General features: G+C 37.2%; 1 long non-coding RNA gene across 10 annotated transcripts in view; it reads left to right on the forward strand.

The window, feature by feature from the left end:
* The window catches only part of LOC119248466 (uncharacterized), a 495,811-nt gene that overhangs the window by 418,502 nt on the left and 54,196 nt on the right, over positions 1 to 23,113 (forward strand). Inside the window, exon 7 of one of the 10 annotated variants that reach the window (XR_008550759.1) lies at positions 20,494 to 20,557. The exons of the other annotated variants lie outside the window; for them this stretch is intronic. This is a non-coding gene — a long non-coding RNA (uncharacterized LOC119248466). The remainder of the gene's footprint in view (positions 1 to 20,493; positions 20,558 to 23,113) is intronic. 10 annotated transcript variants of the gene reach the window in all.

The raw sequence follows: 23,113 nt of genomic DNA on the forward strand, positions 1-23,113 counted from the left end.
TTAGAGGAAAATAAAAATGCAAAATGTCAAAATTTATGGAAGACATCACTGGCGGTGACAATAGTATGTTACAACCTCAGGAACTTCCCAGATATGATCTGAAACTGGTCCAGTACAAAAAGGGCGAGGAGAGCCCAGAAGAAAAAGCCAATCACTCCAAATTGGGAGGTTGCAGTTTTAGTCAACAAGGGAATTTACTTATGTCTCCTTGTAACTCTGTTCCTGTGATTTCTTTTTTTTTTTTTTTGAATCAGCATCTTAGATAGTAATTTGGGATTTGTACTCTTCTCTGGGAACAGTGCTTTCCCAACCCCAATTGTTTTTATTCTAGAAGCTTCCATTAACATTCATCTGGAAATTCTGACTCTCAGGAAAAAAAAGCAAAAAGTTCCCGAAGGCACTTTGACACCTTTTAGAACTTCTAAGAGCTTGGAATCCACACTGATTTAATTCCACATCCAAGAGCTATTAAGTATCTTTCCTCCTTAAAGTTGGGGAGGAGAGAGAGAGTGGGGTGGTAGAAGAGAAACAAAATGAAAATGTACTTTTTAAAAATCACTTAACATTATATTTCAAGGGATTAAGAAAACAAAAATAGCTCCTAAAAATGCCACTTAATTGTCATGCAAATGTTTATTTTCAGAAAGAAACAACAATTATATCCTATATAACGTATGATAAATATACATCATTACTGTGATCATTATGAAACTGCAGAACTTTTTTTTCCCTGCCAGATCCAAGAGATAAATGTACCTCACTAATATCCTTTTATTTGGGGAAAAAACACCTGTGGAAGAATAAAATTCTTTGAATTTATGTATAAATGTCATTTCCACCTATCTCCATGGAAGAAACATGCATAAGTATTGCCAGAATGTGTATTTCCCTCTGCAGAGGTTTCCTCTTACTCAGTTTGCAGAGAAGAAAAATATATTCTTCTTGTTTCAGAAAATAGCAATTTTCCTCTTGGTCCTCTACCTCCTGCCCACTGAATACAAACTTGTCTTTCATGTAATATCTCTGTCATTAGAAAATCATCTTTAAGATCTTTTAAAAGCCAGCAAGACAGTGTGACAGTATCAGTGTCACTACTGCCATCATGAGAGAATAGAAAATAGTTGAAAATTTGGTTTCTCAGTTCACATATGATCAAGCATATATGATGTGACTTACAATAGAAGAATTGTCACTGTCTATACAAACCTTTTTTTCTTCCATTTTTGAAATACCCTTTCTAAACCAGTTTTTAAGAGAGAATACCTATTTCCTAATTTTCATCAACTGAATTGTTTTTATTCTAAATTCAAGATATGTAAAGCAAAAATAAAATTCATTATACCATTGCCAGAAGTATTTATTTCCAATTTCCTAACTGAATTTCTATAATTTTAAGTTATTTCACTTTTTCTTAAGTGTTAATGTCGTGTCTTTTGAAAGAGCTATACCCATTGAAAATAGAAGTCTCCCACTGATAACATCTTCAAGATTTGTGCTACAGCGAAGACTTTCTGAGAAATAAGGCTGGTCAATGACATATTTCTATGATCTTTAATTGCATACCTGACAATGTTTGCTAATAAGACTTTATTGTAGTTTTGGCTTAATGATGTATTTCCTATCCTATCTATCTAGAGGCAGGTTGAGAGGATGCATATGGGAACAGTAAAATTTGAATCAAAGTAATTACACTTTAAAGATTTGGGATCTTTATTATAATTACAAAAAGCCAATGATATAGTTTATTATTCTCCTATTCAAGTCTTTGACTTATAATCCTATAGATTGGTGTGCTGATTTATTCCACAGATAGCTTTAAAAAGGGCAGCATCAGTAATATTCATTTACAAATTACTGCATCTTGTTGTCAGAATCTTCTAAAATATTATTCTCAGCATATGTGATTCATGAAGACAGGCAGATGGTGAATTTTCCTTTGGCAAGATACATTAAAACTCATTCTGTCATCCTTTTGCAAGTTCTTACGTCTGTAAGCTCTTACTGCTAACAAATTGGGTGAGATAATACTTTTAGGAGTATGATTCTTTTTTTTTTTTTTTTTTTTTGTGGGACCCTCGCCGGTGGCCAGGGAACGAACCGGCGCTGCAGAGGCTGCAGGCAGCCTCGCAGCCTAGCACTCAACCACTGCGCCACCAGGGGAGGCCACAGGAGTATGATTCTTTGAAGAGAGAAGATAAATTCTTTTCTCTTGGTTATAGTTCAGTTATATTCACAATACCATATATTGCTGAAGTGTTAAAGGTCCCCTGAATATCAGTTTATAGCATATGTTCTCTTCATTTGTTCTACATAGCTACAGTTATGCATTTAGCTGCAAGTTAAATGACACCTTTTTTTTTTGTTTGGCTACTAATAGCCTTCTAAGAAGGAAGCCCTTCTGAGTACCAGCATTAGAAACCATTTCACAGACAATGGAACCAGACCCAAAATCATCTGGAAGTCAAGACTAAATGATGGTGGAAAGGCAAGATGCTTACCAGTGACAAATTGCAAGAAACAAGCAGTATAAACCTAAGTAAAAACTAAAGGCTCATAGCCCTACATTTCTCTTTAGAAATAATACTAGGGAATCTTATTTTCTTGCCAATTTCCTGATTTTGTGTTGTTTGAAGATATAAAAAGTTGTGGATGTACTTACAGAGCACTAATATAATCAATAGCAAAAAACCCAAACAATCTAATTTACAAGTGGCCAGATAATGTAAATAGACATTTTCCTAAAAACAGACATACAGATGGCCAATAGATACATGAAAAGGTACTCAACATCACTTGTCATCAGGGAAGCAGAATTCATAAGCATAATGAGATATCACCTCATACTTATTAGAATGGCTATTATCAAATTAGATAAGAAACAAGTATTGGCAAGGATATGGAGAGAAGGGAAACTTTGCACACTGTTGGTGGGAATGTAAACTGATAAAGCCATTATGGAAGAGAGTATGGAGGTTCCTCAAAAAATTAAAAATAGAACTCCCATATGATCCAGTAATTCCACTTCTGGATGTTTATCTCCCCCCTTCTTTGCAGCATCATTTACATAGCCAACATATGGGGAAAAAAAAACCTATCGAAGGACGGATAAAGAATTTATAGTGTACAAATACACAGACATAATGAAATATTATTTAATCATAAAAAGAATGAAATCTTGGGCCTCCCCAGTGGCTCAGTGGTTGAGCGCTGGGTTGTGAATCTGCCCTGGCCTCTGCGGCGCCGGTTCGATCCCCGGCTGCTCCCCGGCCACCAGAGGAGGGTCCCACATGACGTGCAGACCTCTCCTGCCGCCCGCTGCTCCCCTCAGCAGTGTACTTCGGTCCTTCTGCCTGCTCTGCTCCCCGCTCTGGCTCTGGTGAATTCTCTCACCCTCCGGCGCTTCTGACTGTACCCAGTGCTTGTATAAATAATAAATAAATAAATTAAATTAAAAAATAAAAAGAATGAAATCTTGCCATTTGCAACAATACTGGTGGACCTTGAAGGCACTATGGCAACTGAAATAAATCAGAGAAACATGAATGCCATATGATCTCATTTATATGTGGAATCTAATAAATAAATAAATAAATAAAAACAAGCTCATAGATACAGAGAATAGACTGGTGGTTGTCAAAGGAGGGTGGGAGTCTGTGAAATAAGTAGAATGAGTCAAATGGCACAAACTCCTACGTATAAAAAGTTATGGAGATATATACTGTACAGCATGGAGATTATAATTAATATTACTATATTGTATATTTGAAAATTGCTGAGTAATTTTTATTTTTTTTTATTTTCTTACATTGTTCATTTTTGTACAATATTTGATTTCTCTCCTCTTTCTAGGAGTAATTTTTAGAAGTTCTCATCACAAGAAAAGAATTATCTGTGTATGGTTATGAATATAAGATAGACTCACTGTGATGATCATTTCACAATACATGCAAATTTTGAATCTTATCTTGTATAGCTGAAACTAACATGTACTAGATGACATATAGTGTTCTATGTCAATTCTATGTTAATAAATATCTCAGTTTTTAGAAAGTGTACATACATTTGAATTGCTGTAACTCACTGTATCTCAGGACCAAGAAGCTTTCTCTGGTGGCTCCCTAGCTTTTATTCAATGTTCAACAAAACCAAAATGGAAGGTTCAATGACTTTCCAACAAAGGAAAGCACAAACCTCCAAACATCTTTGTTAATATTTCTGTTTGGTTCTAGATCAGTTTCCTAAAAAGCCACTTACAAGTGACTGATTTAACAGTATTAGGTTTGAAGAATTTTTATTAGTAAAACAGTTTCATAAGGATCCCTCACATTCAAGTAAGCCCCTTTTTCTCCCTTTTCAGTTCCTCCCAACTTTTAGCTGCAATAGGAAGCTAAGACAAATTAAACTTTCCTCAAAATTATGAGTACAGAAGCAACTATAGTTGTAATGACCAAGAAAAGCAGTCAGCTGAAACTATATAATTAATGGAAACAAGTAAATCAGCTAAATTGGCTTTCAGAGAATCAGATAGACAGGTTCCTTTGTGTTCTTATCAATCCTCATAGGATCAGCTATGTGTTCAGGGGCAGAACTGGATGAAATCTGTACCAGATAGCAACTTTCAGCCACTTGCAGGAGATGGAAGCTCCCGTAGACATAGAATCGGCCAACACCCAACAGCATCAGGCATTGGTGAGACTTTGTGATGTGCATAAAATGCATTGGGTCATATAGCCTGACATTTAGAATTTATAGTCAGGGGACCCCAGGGACAGGTGTGCTGCTAAATATGTAGCTCTGAGAATTAGGAAATTCCTCCAGGGGTCTAATCCTTTACTTTGTTTCTCCTCTCGTGTTAAATGTTTTTGGCATATGGATTGTGCTTTTTGGTGTGCAAAATGCTCTCTCATATGCTGTGTTTTCTAAGCCTTGGAAAAATCCTGAAACTTCGGTGTCATTGTTATCACTTGAGGAGTAAGTGAAGCTTACTCAAATTTGGCAACTTGCTTGAGCACTGAATGACACATGGGCCAGGGAATTGTGCTTAGATTTTTGAACCTACGTCTTATGCCATGTCAACCACGTCACAACACCTATTACTTATACTGGTGAATACATAAATAGATTAACCACCATCCTCCACCCAATAACTACAAAGCATTTGACATACAGTCAAAAAGTGGGAAATGCTTCATACTATATTCCTGTAGAGACTTTTACTGTATGGTAGCTGATTAAAGGTATGGAGATAGTCCTGAAGCGTTTCACTTTGCTTTTTCCAGCATTCCCTAAAAATTTGGACCATAGTACACTTTTTCCATTTAATATGCATCAGCATTTTAGAGAGCATTGTTTTACATAAAAGATATCTCTGGTAGCCCTGATCAATACATGTCTCCCAGTTAAATTTGGATTTCAGATTTAAAAAAAAAAAATTATTAGTAAATCCCAAATATTGCTTGGGGCATACTTAAATAGAACAAGTATTTGTTTTTGTTTTTGTTTTATCTGAAACTCAATTTTAACTTGTGCTCTGTATTTTTACTTGCTAAATCTGGCAACCCTAACCTCGGTCCTTACAGGTTTACTCACTTTCCTTTTTTTGTAGATATTCAATAAATAGTAAAATGTCAGAACTTTGAAAGCATACCTACAATTTATTTTATTCTGTTCTATCATATAAATGCTAAAACAGGAAATGTCTTGATAACTAGATTTTTGCAGTAATGAGGAAATAAAATAGCCATGATAGCAGAACCATAGAATACATTAAGGCTATACTTTTTGTTTTTTCAGTGTAATTTGGACTAATGGTGCTAACTTCTTTTCTACATTTTGAGTTCTAGAATAGATTCATGGAGAAGGTACGAAGCAAAATAAAGCAAGGCAGCTGAAAATTGGGAGACTGTGACTAAAGGTTATAATCTGTCCATTGCACCATCTTCAATGTCTCCTGATTATTTTCAGAGGAATGGCCTGCCAGCATCCCAATCCTACAGCAGTACCCTCCTAGTGCCATCATTTAGAAACTGTTGTCTTTTATTCAGTTCTCTCCTTAATACCACATGTCAGATCACTGTCTAGTCACCATCAATCCTACTTCCAAAATAACTTGTATCTCTGCCCTCAGTGGTAATGCCATCTGCACTGTCTGTTTGCACGTCTTCCTTATCTTCCAATATCTACTGATGGGTCTCCCTGCCTCCAATCTCTTTACTTCATAATTTCTCTTAATAACACTATCAGGGTGGCCTTAAGAAACATAGTTCAAGCATTTCTATTCTGCTGGAAAACTTACAGTGACCCCCACTGCCCTTGATTGTTTGTTAATGACCTAGTGGCCAAACAAATCACATGACAAAGCACTGATTCAAGTGTTAAAAATAGAAGCTCCAGGGGCCTCCCTGGTGGTGCAAGGGGTTAAGACCCAACCTATGAAGCTATCTGCAGCCACTGCAGCACAAGTTCCATCCCAGGCTGGCCAGGGTGCAACCCACATGTCGCAGCAGACCTCTCCTGTCTCACCTGCTACTCCCCTCAGCAGTGTACTTCAGTCAATCTGCCTGTGCTGTTTCCCACTCTTTCTCTGGTGAATCCTCTCACCCTCCCCACCCCCCACCTCCGGCCTGTACCCCAGTTATATATGCATAAATAAATAAATCTTTTTAAAAAAGGGAAAGAGAGGCTCTATCTCTAGTGGAAGTTGCTGCAAAAGCACATTGCAAAAGTTGCATCTACAGAAATGAAGTTTATCCTGTCTGCCACATATAGACACTCACTAAAAGATAAAAGTGGACTTTATCTTTCAACTTCCACACTTTTTCCATCACACTGCACTGCCACTTTAAGATGAAGTGCCCAACAATATGAATTACTTCAACCAAATCTTTCATGAGGTAACAAGAATACCAGTAATCTAACTTTTCACATTGATGTTCATTCCTCACATTTTTATATCTTTGGTCTCTCTACTTTATGATTTCTATTTTAATTGGCACATATGTCTCTGGCCATTACTTAGACTCTGTTTTCTGCCTCTCCCTCAACTATCTATGACCTTGTCTAAAGTCACATTTTGAAATTTTTCTCTCCATAAAGTGTTTTTTTTTTTTAAAAAAAAAAAAAGCACCAAGACCTGAATTAAAAAATGTACAAAGAGCATAATGTATGAAGGAACAGCTTTTGCTAGTTAGCAAATATATGGAAAAATATTCAATTTTACTAGTAATTATAAAATTTACATTAAATTTTTAACGAGGTAAATTTGCCCCTCTACCACCCTATTTCACTCCTGATGGTATGGTTTGGGGATTTAAACAAAATACCTGGTGGGGCCTCCCTGGTGGCACAGGTGTTAAAGTCTCAATGCTGTCAAGCTATCAGCAGCCACTGCAACATGAGTTTGATCCCCAGCCAGGGAGCTGACCCACATGGTGTAGCAGACCTCTCCTGTCTTGCCTGATGCTCCTCTCAGTAGAGCCACCTTTTCTGCTCCCCACTCTGTCTCTGGTGAATCCTCTCACCACCACCCCTGCACTTCTGGCCTACACCCCAGTTCTTGAAAGCATAAATAAATAAAAATAAATCTTTATAAAAATATAAATATAATACCTGGTACTTCACATGAAATATAGTTTGGACTGTTTATTTTAGAAAACTTGAGTTAATTTTAATCAAGAGGCTATTAATTACTATTCTGTGAATCTCCTAAGGAGAGAATCCTAAAAATGAAAAATAAATACAAGCACAAAGGTATTTGCTAGGCAATTTTTTATATTACCATTAAAATAAAACAACCCAAAGTTTGGTAATAATTAATAGGGGAATATCTTAAACATTTGGATGCCAACTGGGAATATTATAGACTCATAAAGTTGTGTGAATTGTATAAAAAAAATGCACTTATAAAATTAAGTAAAATAAATAATTCTTAGAATACCTATGTACTTATATATCACAGAATAATTAAAAACTATTGAATAAATACTTGAATTAAAAATATAACTGTTAATTGTAGCTATCTGTGCCTTGCATATTTTTATTATTAATGATGTATTCCTTTAAAAAACTAAAATTACATAGGATTTAACATTTTATGTAGTAATTTTCTATTTATCTGTTTCTTTTGTTTTAATGCTAATAATACTCATATCTAATCTTTATTAACTTTATAAACTGGTTGTTAAATGGTGACCACATGTTGTTTTCCATATTTACTTTGCTTCAGTCAAATTCAATCATACATTAGAAATCTAGACAGCTTTATTTTTTTTATTTTAACATTTATCATTTTTTTAAATTTTTTAGACAATATTTGCTTCCCCCCACCCCCTCATATTGAGTCCCCAGAGAATTTCCTTCCCCAAGGAACCCATGCACCATCACCACAGTCCCCTGTGCTCCTTCCTGCCCTCCCTCCCTACCTCTGATCCCTCTCCTTCCTCCTCCCCTGCATTATATCTCTGGTTATAATTGTCTGTTTTTGCTTTGTTGTGTTTTGTACTGTTATTTTTTTTTTTACACTGATATCTTATTGGGTTCCCCTATATTCCTGTTATAAGTGAAACCATCCGATATTTTCCTTTTTCCTTCTAGCTTATTTCACTGAGCATAATTCCTTCTAGCTCCATCCATGTTGCTGCGTATGGCATGAGTTTATCTTTTTGATTGCTGAATAGTATTCCATTGTGTATATATGCCACATCTTCATGATCCAGTCATCTATTTTTGGGCATTTGGGTTGTTTCCAGGTTTTACCTATTGTAAATATTGCTACAATAAACATAGGTGTGCAGGTGCTCTTTTGAATCACTGTTTTTGTAGACAGCTTTAATTTTATAATGAGCTATGGATGCCAGTATATTTAGGACTTGGGTTCCTCAGACTATTAACTTTTATTATTTTTGTAATTATTAATGTTATGACAATATTATTGTAATTATTAATATTCACCCCATAGTGTACATTCCAACATATGTATGACTTCCCTTATTATGGGCAGTTCCTTGAAATGAGATTTGTGAGTGACAACATAAATAGCACTGTATTTTCTGTGAGAAATATATATTTTTTTAAAATCATGTAGAAAAATTTGGAATCTAGAGAATATGTTTGGACATTTTGAATTTTTTGTTTCATATAAGTACTTCCTTATCTTTTAAAGTGAGAAGATTTTAGTGTGTGTATTCCACCATTCTAAAGTTTGTATTAAAGTAATTTCTGCTTTTCTGGACATCTTCAATCAATAGTCCCCTGAACTGTGCCCCAATAATGTATTTCAAGTAAAATACAAAAATAATATAAAAAACTATGCATTTTACTCTGAAATAGAGAAACAACTGACACTTCAGTAAACTTGATGTCATGATATATATGAAGCTTATTGCCTTGACAAGCTTGTTATATGATTTCCAATAATATCTGTCAAGGTTATAAATGAATAACAGATCCAACTGACATGCTGAGTAATGACGAGTGTAATAAGCTGTTTCTCAGTTGTAGATAATATAGGATTATAGTTAGGATTATTATTAGGATTTACTGTGTAATGTAGATAGCCTTAAAGTCACTGGGAACACTTGAAAGACATTAGAGACTGATGTTGCAACCATGATACCCAGAACCATATCCCACAGGTCACACCCTCTCCCCTAAGCTTCACTGTACCTATTGTGCTCAGGAAACTGCTGAATCCAAATGATGAGCCACCACAGATGCCCACTCAGGGGTTATGTTGCCTCTGCCACAGTCTGTGCCAGCAAAATGGATATTTCCCCCACACAACTCGATTCTGAATCAAAATGTCATGTAAAGCAATGAGTATCACAAGGTTAATATGGCAATTAGTACTGTCATTTGTTCAATGAAACACTTGTTTAAATTAGGAGTAAAGGGCTAAAATACACTCTTGATCCAGAAGATCATGACTTCGAGTTTACCATGCTGTTTTTAAGCCTTCTCTTTCCCCGGAGATGCGAAACAGAGTCCTTTAGGCTCCTTGAATATTCATTAAGAAAGATTGCATCTCTATTAAGAGTTATTTCTCTACCTACAATCGTAGTGTCTTTTTTCTTGGAAATCATAAATGATGAGCTGCTGGTTGTTTACTACCATTTCTTTGTATTTTCACAAATGAGAAATAAATCTCAGTATCTCAGTTGACATACCTTGGGAAAGAACTAGTATTGGTTTTTTTTTTTAACTTTTTATTTTATTTTATTTTTATATATTTCTTACATCATTTTTCATTTTTGCACAATGTGTGCATTTTCATCTTGGTTATATTCCCCATACAATGCACCCCCCCTTATTTTGACCCCAATCCCTCCTCTCCAAAGCTTTGTGCAGACCATCCTATTGATGTTTGATTCTTTTTAATACATCTCTAGTGCAACCATATTCCAAGCCTGATATGATTAATTGTGTTTCTGTACCCTTTCTGGAGATCCAGATAACATTTGAGAACACATCTATACTTTAATAAACTATGGTTTATAGGACATCTGATTACTGTTACTTAAATCTTAAAAGGACAATGACCTCTGTAGTCTGGAGAACTTGTGGATGCTTGGGGTTTCAATTTTTAAAGTTATCCAGGAAACATACACTACAACTAACACAGCTTTTTGGTAGTTATTAACATTTTATAATTAACCTGACTTTAGTTATATATTGTATTGTATCTGGTGACAGGACTTCCAAAACTGACTTCGTTATCTACGGGTGGAATGGGGTATGGAGTCAGTATTTTTTTCCAGTAATTTCAATGTTACTTCATATAGATGATACCCAGATGCAGTAATTTATAAGAAATGGGCCTCTACAATACTAACTTTAAAATCTGAAAATTGAAAAGCTCTAAAGCAAAAGCAGTGTTGGAATTCTGTGGTTTAAATGGCTATAGATTGGTATATTGGAAAATAATACTCGAATGATACAGAAGAATTTTCCTTACCATAAAAGCTTTTACTCTCAACTATTATAATCTGCTTTCCTGGTCAGTTCATCCAGAGCAGTCAGCCATGAATGACTAGTCCTATCAATCCATTTAAGGCTGTTTGCTAAGGCTCAGCCAATTTCTGTGCAAATAGAAAATATGAGCTCAAGAAACTGAGAGATTTCCAAAAGTAATAGTATACCTATATGCTGATTGTTAAAGTCAAGAGTCCAATTCTTGAAAAGTATAGATAACCCTATTAAGGAAGATATTGTTTTATATTCTAAAACCTAATGATCTACAAATTAATTATCTTTAATGGACATGGAGTAGAACACAGCCACTAGTAAACTTTCCTCATAAACACTACATTGAAGTTACTGTGCTAAAGCAGGCATTTTTATAAGGCTTATAGTGTCAGGAGCCAATGGATATATGAAGATTAGTGTTAATTCTCAGATATCTCTAAATTACTTAGCTTTATCCTAAATAACCTCTTGTGCAGTGCCAGAATTTGTTATTTGTTTTTGTTTGTTAATAAAAGTAAAAGATGACCAGTTTTTCATGAAGAGTTTGATGAGAGAACATATTCCACAAGGAAGATAAAATATATTGTCAGATAAACAGAAATAGAATTCTTTATCAGCAGATCTGCACTTAAAAAGGCTAAAACAGGGGCCTCTCAGGTAGCATAGCGGGTTGAGCGTAGCGCTATGAGGCTGTCCGCAGCCTCTGCAGTGCGGGTTCGATTCCCGGCCAGCCAGGGAGCAACCCACATGGCACGGCAGACCTCTCCTGGCTCACCCACTGCTCCCCTAAGCAGTGTACTTTGGCCAGTCTGCCTCTTCTGTTCCCCACTCTGTCTCTGGTGAATCCTCTCACCCCCTGTACCTCTGGCCTGTACCCCAGCTATTGTTATAAATAAAAAATAAATCTTTAAAAAAATAAATAAATAAGCTAACAAATTGTCATGCTAAGGGAAAATGTGTTCATAAAAGGCAAATCCATATGCAGAGTATTTAGTCCAGTAAAGAAAACACTGCCCCTTTCAAGATGGAAGTAGTCCATTGTAATCAATGGGTAGCTGGCTATTTACCTCCAAGGAATGGTGCCATATTGAGAACTCGTTGTTGCCTCTGCTGCTGGCATAGCAGTGCCAGATTAGCCATAGTGAGAGAGGTTCACATTGCTGAACCTGTGCATAACCACATCTCTGACACATGGGCACATGGTCATGAGCCCACTGAGCAATGGCAGGGGCAGATGGGGAGAGGTTGACTGATACCCACAGAATGGATTATCCTCTCCTTGATTATTAAAATCCTTTTGTGATCATTCACATGGACCACAAATACCTTCTTTTATTCCATGCAGAGAGGGTTAGCCATAGGCCTCTCCCCCAAATTTCCTTGTCACCAATTTTCAATTTAACTCCTTCCAAGTCCCTGACCACGTACTCAAAATCATTGGACACAGTCGATGATTCCGTGTGTGATCACATGTCTAGTTATTTCTCCTTCCAAGCAAAGTGAACCACCAGCTACACTGCTTGAAGAGCTGCCCCCTGAGAGGATTTCCCTTCCCCACTGTCTTTCAAGGATGTTTCAGAGAGGGGCTGTCTGATCCTTCTGGTTTTGTCAGCATGTCAGACAGAGTTATTTATAAACCTGGCCTGAGTTTTTACTTCTTCTGTTAACTGATCATTGGTAACTCCCCACAGGGTGTTAGATGCAGACTAGGAGAAAGAAGGCAATGTGGGAATTTGGGGCCACTTATTTTTGTAACTTATTTATTCCTTCAGGGCCTACTTGGGCCCTGTCACATATTTACCAATTCCATTTGACCATCGAGTGTTGCTATGTACACCAAACTTCATGATTTGCTGGGTCAGATAACACCCAATTCATGATGGGCAGCTCAGGTTGCATGGTAACTTGGTGGTCCATGCTTAAGTGTTCCATCTCTAATAAGTCTTAGTAGCAAGCCAAGGCAGTTTTTCAAAGAGAGAGAAATTATCTGAGGAGGGTAGCAGTGTTTTGTTCCAAGATCCCAAGTCTGCTGTTATTCACCTATAGGGACATGGTAAAGGATTAAAACAGCAATCCCCATCAATCACTGACACTACACATCATTTCAACTGCTGGATCTTGTGGCCCAAGTAGCACCACATTTTGCATAGCAGCCTGGATCTGTTGCAGTGTCTCTTTTGTTTGGATTCATTAGACACTGTGCCTATTCCTGGCTGTAGGAGGACAGATATAGCAATTTACCCTTTAGAAGGAATTGCTCTACATTCTCCCATACCACTGGATCCCTACAAATTTCACTGAAGTAGAAGGCCCCTGAATTTTTGTTGGAATTATTTCCCACCCTTTGGAGCAGTTGCTACTTTTCGCTGACTAAGGTCTAATAAGCACAAAGTAATCAATGTAATGAATGAGGTGATAGCTTGTTGAAGGGAAAAGTGATCAGGATCCCTATAAACAAAATTACAACCTAGAACTAGAGCTAACATACCCTTGAGATAGGACAGTGAATGTGTTTTGCAAGCCAGGTCCATTGAAAACAAACAGCTTCTGGGTGGTCTTTATTAATTAACAGGTGTGGAAAAAAAGGACTTGCCAGATCAACATCTATATAACAGGCACTATATAATGTGTTAATTAACTCAAGCAATGAAACCACATCTGGTACAGCAGCTGCAATTAGAGTTATTAACTGGTTAAGCTTATGAGAATCCACACTCTTCAAGATCCCTCTGTCTTCTGCACAGGACCAATAGATGAGTTGAATGGGCATGTGGTGGGAAGTGCATCATCCAAGTCCTTGGTGTTGACACTAACCTCTGCAGTCTCTCCAGGAATTCAATGTAGCTTTTATTTACTATCTTCTTAGTAACACCCATTACTCCACAGGTGAGGGAACCAATGAGGGAATTTTACCTGTTGTTGATTGTGTCGATTCCAATTAGGCATTCCAGAACTGGGGGAATAATCACAGGATGCATTTAGGGACCCACTGGGTCCACAGAGAGGGACCTGGGCTAAGACTCCATTGCTCACCTGACATCCCTAAGCCCCTGACATCCCTAAGCCCCTGACTCATGAACCACAGTGACCTTCCGGGTCTCCTAGAATTAGTGTCATTTCAGACATGGTGTCCAGCTGGCCCTGAAAGCTCCAATTATTTCCTTTTCACCAATATAAGCTCATCATAGCACAAGACCATAGGTCCCTTTGGGGAAGGCTGGGAGAAAGATTAACAGAACAAACTTGTGACATTTGCCAGGGTCATTCCTCAAGAGGACTGGCCTTTCTTTCAAGGGATTCTGGGTCTATGAACGAGTTCAAGTGTGGAAATTGTGAGGGACCATGACTCTTTGATCAGGTTAGACTTTTGTTCATTTAACCTAGGACTTTCTGCTTATATAGATCAAGTAAGGATTTAGTAGGCTTTCTATCCACTTTGCTTCCAGGAACATGATGATTGATCAACTAGGCAACCCTATAGGAATCAGACTGTTCTGGTTGCTTCTTTGACTCTGCTGTCCATTATTTGCCTTTGGTCACTAAGAACCACTATTCCATTATTTGGCTCCTGCTCCCCAGGATCCAATCACCCGTTGTATAGAGGTTTCCCAATTCAGTGACTATAGTTCCCACAACAAGGTCTGCCCTACAGAGAACTACCACAGAGCTCTTCAAGGATGCTGGGCTCCCCACAAATTTATTTCTCATGGTCACAGTAAAAGGCATGTCATTTGGACCCTATAAGGGCAGATGAGTAATTCTTAAATGACAAATCCACTCCAACATTCCAATCTCCTGAGGCCTTTAAATCCTTTTCTCTGCACTAAACCCAGGCAGATTTGACATTTCTAACTTTATTCCTTGTGGACTACCTTTTGTCCATGTTTCAGCCAACGCACCTAACTATTAGAGCCCTCCTAACTCTGCCTGTCCCCGAGAGAAGGTGGCTTTACCTGAAACAATCAATCTTTTCTTTACTAATAACCTTGTCCTACCCTCCCTCTGTTTATAAATACCCTCCATTTTATATAAGTTGCTGCTGTATATAAGTGGAATGCTGCCCAACTCATGAATTGTTTAATAAAGCCAATTAGATTTCTGAATTTGTAAATTTTGGTTTTTAGCACAGGGACCACAAGCTCTTTTCCACAGTGTCTGTAGCATTTTATGTCCCTGCCAGCAATATATAAGTGTTTCATTTTCTCCACATCCTCATCAACACTTGTAAATTTTTTAGTCTTTTCCTTTCACTATAGTCATCTCAGTGGGTGTGAAGTGGTATCTCATTGTGGTTATTCAACCTTTTAAAGTCTTTGAATCTACATCTTTAATAATGAGGCAGATAACAGCACTTAATTCATAAGTTTATATGAAGGATAAATGAAGTCATGCATTTTAACATTATCACATTGGGTATAAGGATTCCAGCATGTCAATTTTGGATGGATACAAACATTTAGCTCAAGGCTCTTAAAATTTGATAAATTTATTGCATGTTCATAAATTGTATGTTTTACAGTCTCTTTAACATTTATATAGTTTTAGTTCAATGTGATCTTTGTTTTCTAAAACTTAAGAATGATAATTTTCAACTATGATGACTTGCTTGGGAAACCAATTAGGAAAAAGATGAGTAAATAGGGTTTCTTCTGCATGATCCTAGAAAGGAATACACATTTTTAAAAATTGAGGCAATATTGGTGGTATATGAATCAGAAGTATTGGTTTGGACCACTTCAGATGTTTTTGGAATTCAAATTTTTTTTGATGAAAGACCAAGAATAACTGGAATCCAAATGAAATCAATAATTCCAGAAACTAAATATTAACTTGGTGCCAGTAGATAAAGTTTAAATGTCGTTTCTTCTCAGACCTTTTTTTCCCCTTTTCCTTAAAAGAAATTCCATTCTATGAAGAAAATTTTAGATTGTCCAGAGTATCCTCATCTTCAGATTATCAAATGTACCTAGTGGCTATAAATATACCTGAAGAGCAAATTAAAATTAAAGAATATTTTTAATTATCTTTTGCTTATTATTCTAGGTATTGTTGGGGGCATAAAGATTATGGCATGAGGATCCTGCTTTAAATGAATCTTCAGTCTAGTTGGGGTATAACTTACACATAAAAAGATACTTGAAGCAACTGTTAGATATTAGATGCTTTGTGAATAAAGCAAGAAAAGAAGGGAGGAGGAAAGAAGGAAAAGGACAAAAACCAATTAGAGAGTTACCCTTACCAGGGTCCCTTTATTGAAACAAATACAACCTGGTTGAGACAGTTGGAAGAAGATGCTGCAGTTGACACATACACAGGAAGCCAAAGCCATATCCAGTAAAGGCCTGATTTGTGATCAGATTTAACATCAGGGTTTCCTTCAGCAAAACTTATAAGCAATATCAAAGTTTGTGGATTAAAAAAAAATAGTTGATCCTACTGCCATAATGCTCAAGAGATGGTCAGCTTGGCAGAGGAGGTGAACATGTAGAGCCCAAGAGGAGACTGGTGAGGTTGTCAGGTAATCTTGCTCTTGCCAAATTGGAAATGAAATCCAAAAGGGCAGGAAAGGATAAATCTTCAGACAAAAAAAAAAGGGCAAGCAAGAGGGAAAATGGGCAAAGGGAAAGTAAAGCCAAGTAGCTTTTCAAGAAACTGAAGAAGATTTCCCTGCAGAGAATGGAGAGATGAAACTCCAGGAGTGTCAGCCTCTGATGCTGCAGGAGAGAAAGAAGCCAAGTCTGATGAATATCATGTACCTGTCTCTCTTCTCCCTTCTTGTACAATCCAAAGGAATTTTTTTATCTTCTATTTTCATAAATGCAAATTTTTACTAGCTCTAGAAACATTTTTAAGAAGGAGGGCCTCCCTGGTGGCGAGTGGGTTGAGCATAGTGCTGTGAAGCTGTCCGCAGCCTCTGCAGCGCTGGTTCGATTCCCAGCCAGTCAGGGAGATACCCACCTGGTGTGGGCAGAACTCTTCTGTCTCACCTGCTGCTCCCCTCAGCAGTGCTTTCGGTCCATCTGCCTGTTCTAATCCCCTCTCTGTCTCTGGTACATCCTCTCATTCTCCCGCGCCTCTGGCCTATACCCCAGCTCTTGTATAAACAAATAAATCTTTAAAAAAAAAAAAAAAAAAAAGGAAACCCACTTCATCCCTCCCTTTTTTTTAATATTATGTATTTATTTATACAAGTACCGGGTACAGTCAGAAGTGTGGGAGGGTGAGAGAATTCACCAGAGCCAGAGCGGGGAACAGAATAGGCAGACTGATGAAACACACTGCTGAGGGGAGCAGCAGGCATGGCAGGAGAGGTCTGTTGCGCCATGTGGGACCCTCGCTAGCAACTGGGGATCAAACCGGTGCTGAAGAGGCTGAGGGCAGCTTTGCAGCCCAGCGCTCATTCGCTGTGCCACTAGGGGAGGCTCTTCATTCCCTTTTTTAAAAGAATAGGTTGTTTATTTTTTTTTGGAGCAACCAGAAAATAGTAAGATATTGAATATGGGAGGCTTTGATTGTCCTGGGTGTCTGTGTGACATTCCATAGATGGGGGTAGTTTTTATATCCTATTCTACAAAGCTACTAAACACAATTTGGAGTCACAGATATGCATTGAATGGCTTGAATGTTTAAAATTACTTCTATTCCCACGGGTTTTTTTGGTATAATTATTTCCTAAACAAAATCACTCCTCTATTTTGGCTATCCTGTCAGAACTTTCTGTACTTTGTAACACTTTTGGTGGTGATAGGCCGGCTTTCCTAGTAACTTTGTTTATGTACTATGAAAGACTGAAATTGAATTGTAGTGTATATGATACTAAGTTATGAATGAGTGGGACTTATGATATAACAGCTTATTAATATTTGGAGATATTGGTATTTGTTATCCAGTTAAGGAAAATTTACCTCCAAATTTTAAGCTGAAACCTCTCTGGAAAATCTGTTTTGAAAAGAATCATAACTATGACTTTTTAGACTTTTGGGATATAAATAATTGTGTGTAAATTTCTGTGTACTGATCCTCAAAACAACCAATTAAGTGCTATGAAAAAAATAACATTTTAAAAACTGGATTTTTCATTGGCTGCTTGGTAACTTCTGAATGGCAATGATAATGGTAAAATTGTTATCTCCAAATTACATGCAGCTATGAAAATAGTTCTGTCTGGCAGAGGTAAGAGTGCATATGGGCAAGCAGATAATGGAATAAATTGATAGAAAGTTCATGTAAAAGAGAAAGTCAAGATGGCAGATAGAGGTATGCTAAAATAATAGTTGAGAACAGGAAATGAGAAAGCATTGAGACGTGAGGGAAGGATAAGGTAGATAGCATGAATAAAAAAACACTTGTTAACAAAGGTCAAGTCTTCTAGAATAGAAACCATATTCTAAAAAAATGATTAAGAAGACAGAAAGACTTCAAATGGAGAGTCTCTACATTTTAGAAGAATACTCGAATAGTACGTTTCCAGAGCCGCCAAGAGAAATCTTTAAATTTATTTAAATTTCAGGGTTGGTAGAGTCACAAATGGAAGAGAAGACGAGAAAAAGGAGGAAACTAAAGAAGTTAGAGGTGTGTAGAACTGCAAGAAAAAGAGCAGGGTAAATTACATTGCATCTCTGTATGTTGAATACATATAGTTTATGTCCCACAGAGCTAGACACTATCACTGAGAGGTTCAATGACATGTTAAGAACCCACAGATAAATACAGAGAAATAAATGACAGTATTAAAAGGAAAACTTTGCATTTCCATGGTACAACAATGGAAAGTCTTCTGATAACTGCCTTGGGGACAACTGCCTATTTATTAATTTAATTTGTATATGAGACAATTATTCAAATATGGTCTATCACTTTGCATGTCACAGGGTGGTTCTTAAATTCTGAACCCCATACACAGCTAAAGACAGGTCCAAAAATTTCTTTCATATATTAGCACACATCCCAGTTAGTACTCAGACTGTTAAGGGGGATACACTCTGAAAGGAATTTGGTCACACAAACACACAAAGGCAAAGGAAGTATACTCTTAGTGAGATATATCTATATGTCTATATAGATATATGTAGATACACACACACAAACACAAACACACACACATAAAAAGAGATAAAAGCATTCAAATAATAGTTTTCCAATAAAAATCCAAAAATTACCCATCCCCTCATGGGCAAATTCCCAGCCAAGAAAGCTTGTCCTGAAATGAAATTGCTGAGGCCTAAAAGCTTGTCTCAATCCTAAATTACCTTCTGGTGGGAAACCACAATAAAGACATCAGGCAAGGTCTAGGTAGCTGTGACAGAAGCAGAGACTCAAAATTCAAAATATACTGTATAATCCATCCTAAAGTCAAGCCACTAGGCTGCCATTATCTCTCTCAAGAACCATTATCTCTGCAGCTTTCCCATGTGTCTCTTGCCTATATGTCTCTAACAAATGTCTCTTCCAGATGTCTGTCCATGTCTCTCCTCGATCTCTTCACACGTGCCTCTCCCTCCATTTATATCTTCACCTTGCTCCTTCCCAGCTTCCCCCCATTCAGGAAGTCTGTTCCATGGCATGCTGGGCCTTGTAGTCCAAGGCAACTGCCTGTAAGTGGGGGTGGAAAGAATGACACCCATTCTATGATCCTACCCCAGTCATGGAGGTGTGTCTGTAACACATATACTGTCTAGCTCTGTGCAGTATTAGCTTTGGTATACCCAAATATTGTGTTTTGGGAATTACTGTGATATACTGGAGAGAACACAAATTATTAGCTGTGATGCTCTGGAAACATTTCTGATCTTCACTGAACAACAGTTCCCTCTTCTGTAAAATGAAAATAGAATATGATAATACTTATTATCTGTTACTGGTACTTATTAGTGATAATTTGTAGAAAGTATCTGAAATAGTGCCTAACACATACATAGAGCTCAATAAGCAATTGTCTTTACTGCAAAACTCATTATTGTCTTGTTGTTTGAATGCACTATTTGCTCTCTTTCTTGGAATAAGTAGGCAAAAGATTCTGTCATTCTTCATGTTCCTTTTTTCATTGAGTACAAGGTGATACTTCCAAGGCATTTACTATATTTTGTTATATTTATGATAATTTTTCCATGTATTTCCTCTTGTGTCACTAAATAAGGCTGGGTTTTCTCATTTTTATTTTGAGCTGCTTCTACCAAGCAGGAAGGGGCAAATTTCATTCCTTCTATGTAGCACAGAACAATAGACAACCATATTGTTCTACTAAGGACTATTTTATATTATCTTTTAGGTTCACCTTGGATATAAATTAAAGCATAAAGGTAATAGCAAAAAGTATCTAAGAATGGCAACTCAAATTTTCCCTTTCCTGCTCAAAGATTTCTTAAAAATTCTCAACCATCTAATTCTATTAAAAGTTATCAATCCTAAGGGCAAAATAATAAGTCAAATGCTTCCATTTTAGTGTGCCTCTTCTTTGATCAAGTGTTTCACTTTTAATATAGTGACTTCTGGCAGAATTTAATGATTTTATGAATTTCTTCTTGGCTTCAGGAAAAGGACTGCCATTTTATGATGCTCGTATTTCCCTGTCTTCTTATTTGGTGATTGAATGATGGTTAGTATTTAGACAGAGTTGTTATTTTGAGAGTTTCATGCAGATTGCAATAATTCACTTGTGAAGTGTTTAAACAAGGCAGTTGATATATCACAAAATTCTTTTCTTTCCCCCAGGGGTTAGCTCTTGAAACTCATGAGGGAATAGAGGAGATTACTTTCTGATATCTCCTGAAATTATGTGGCATCATAAGGTTGCTGTTCCTAAGGGGAGGAAAACAAACAAAGCTTGTGGGGAAAAGAGCAGATACACAGCAGACTTCAATCTAGCTAAGAATACACCTTGATTTACAACTGTGTATCCACATATATTTTTAATTTCATAGCACACACATACCCAGTTGCCTGACATTGAACGAGGTTTTCTAGGAGTCAATTTACTGTACCTAGCAGGCCCCAATAACTTCACTTTGCTTTAAGCAGTCCCACAGAAGTGCACAAAATGGATTTGACATTGAGTAAATAACCCAGATATTTCAGCCTTCTGCCAAATAGCTGCTGAAGTGTTTCTACGTCAAGGCTGAGTCTCTTGTAATGGTGGTTAACGACTCTGCTCTAACAAGACGTGGCCATGGGTTACTGCTGATCTGAGAGCAAAAAGGAAACCATAATTCATCTGATGTGGCTTTTTTGCTGGGGAACCTGTTAACATTGACAAATGACAAACCATCACACAAAATCCTGCGTAAGTTGCATGTACTTTGAGAGCCAGCCCTTTCTCTGACACATCTTCCTCCTGCACTATTGAATGTAGACAGAGCATGGCCAAACACTGAGAATTAAGACCAGGTCATTATTTTCTTTACAAGCGGGGAAATTTTCTTTACAAATACAAAAAAGAGATCTATGTTTTCAAACTGCTGTTAAGTGTGGTCAATTTGATCACTTATATTCAATTACCAAAAAAAGGAAAAGAAAAGGAAAAAAGGCATATTATACATACCATAGCTCTTTACTCATAATGCTTCCTAACTCATTCATACAAATGTACATGCACACAGCTAATATGTATTAAATCCTTACTATGTGTAAATCATTGGGACAGTACTTTGTGGGGTATAAAGATAAAACAGATACAGTCCCTGGCCCCAAGGACTTGAGAAGAAATTGCAGCAAAGCTATATATACCCAACACTATAACATAAGAGAACATGGCAAGAGAGCATGTAATAGGTTGTCAGGGATGAGGAGGTTACTCTTGCTAGAATGTTCTAGGAAAGCTTGTAGAAGAAGCTGGTCGCAGGAGTCTCATACAGAGAAAGTATAACATTCGGAGTCAGAGGTGATTTTATCAGAGAAAGCAACATGAATAAACATACAGCAGTGGGCTTCTGCCATGTGTTGTGGGTGACAGGCAAGAGACCAACCTGAAAACAAAATATAAAATCTAAGTATACTATAGAGCTAGCTTAGTCCCAGAATGTGTAGGACCCCAACTGCTAGAAGTTTTTTTTTTTTTTTTCTGACATTAAAAAGCTGTTTAAGTTTCTGGAGAGTGACATGATTAAAAAAATGTGTTAGAAAGATGGATTTGATGGTGGCATGTAGTGTGGACTATGCATCTTCATTTTAGAGATGAACGTGCTTAAAGAAGGTCCTGAGAGAATTATCTACTGTTGTTTTTATTTTCCAATTGAATAGTCTGTCCTTTAGCTTAAAAAATCAGAGTTGACTACTCACGAATAGTAATTCACATTTACCACCCATATTTTTCATTCTTAGATATTAACTAAGATAATTGGGGTGTCTATCCTCCCTCCTTTCTTTTTAAAAAATATTTATTTATTTATGCATACTTATTTATGCATAAAGATTTATTTATTTGCAGGCCAGAGGTCCAGGGGGTGAGAGTATTCACCAGAGACAGAGTGGGGAACAGAACAGGCTGAATGACCAAAGTACACTGCTGAGGGGAGCCGTGGGCAAGTCAGGAGAGGCCTGCTGTGCCATGTGGGTAGCTCCCTGGCCAGGGATAGAACTTGTGCTGCAGTGGCTGCAGATAGCTTTATAGGTTGCAACTTAACCCCTTGTGCCACCAGGGAGGCCCCTCCCTCCTTTATTAATCTTAGAATCTTAGAATATCAATGATTCTCAAAATTGTCTGAGTTATCTTACTAGTTTTTGATTTTGTATATTTTCTTCTGATAATCAATGAAGTTCTAGGATTAAATATCAAATTATTTTCAAATATTAGGGCCTCTCTGGTGGTGTAAGGGTTAAGTATCACCGCTATCACTATCACAGCCTGAGTTCGATCCCCAGCCAGAGAGCTAACCCACATATGGTGTGGCAGACCTCTCCTCTCCTGTCTTGTCCAGTGCTCCCCTCAGCAGTGTATTTCAGTAAATCTGCCTGTTCTGTGCCCACTCTGTCTCTGGTGAATCCTCTCAACCACACACCTCTGGCCTGCACCCCATTTTGTCTACACACAAGTAAATAAATCTTTTTTAAAAATTATTTTCAAATATTTACACTGGCCTCTAGAGGTATGATTGGTGTTGGTGATCACTGTTCGCTATCTAACGCTAAAAGATGGTGAGTCAATAATATTGCTGTC

Source organism: Talpa occidentalis, unplaced genomic scaffold (genome assembly GCF_014898055.3).
Source record: "Talpa occidentalis isolate TD23 unplaced genomic scaffold, MPIMG_talOcc4v2.1, whole genome shotgun sequence".
Lineage (NCBI taxonomy): Eukaryota > Metazoa > Chordata > Mammalia > Eulipotyphla > Talpidae > Talpa > Talpa occidentalis.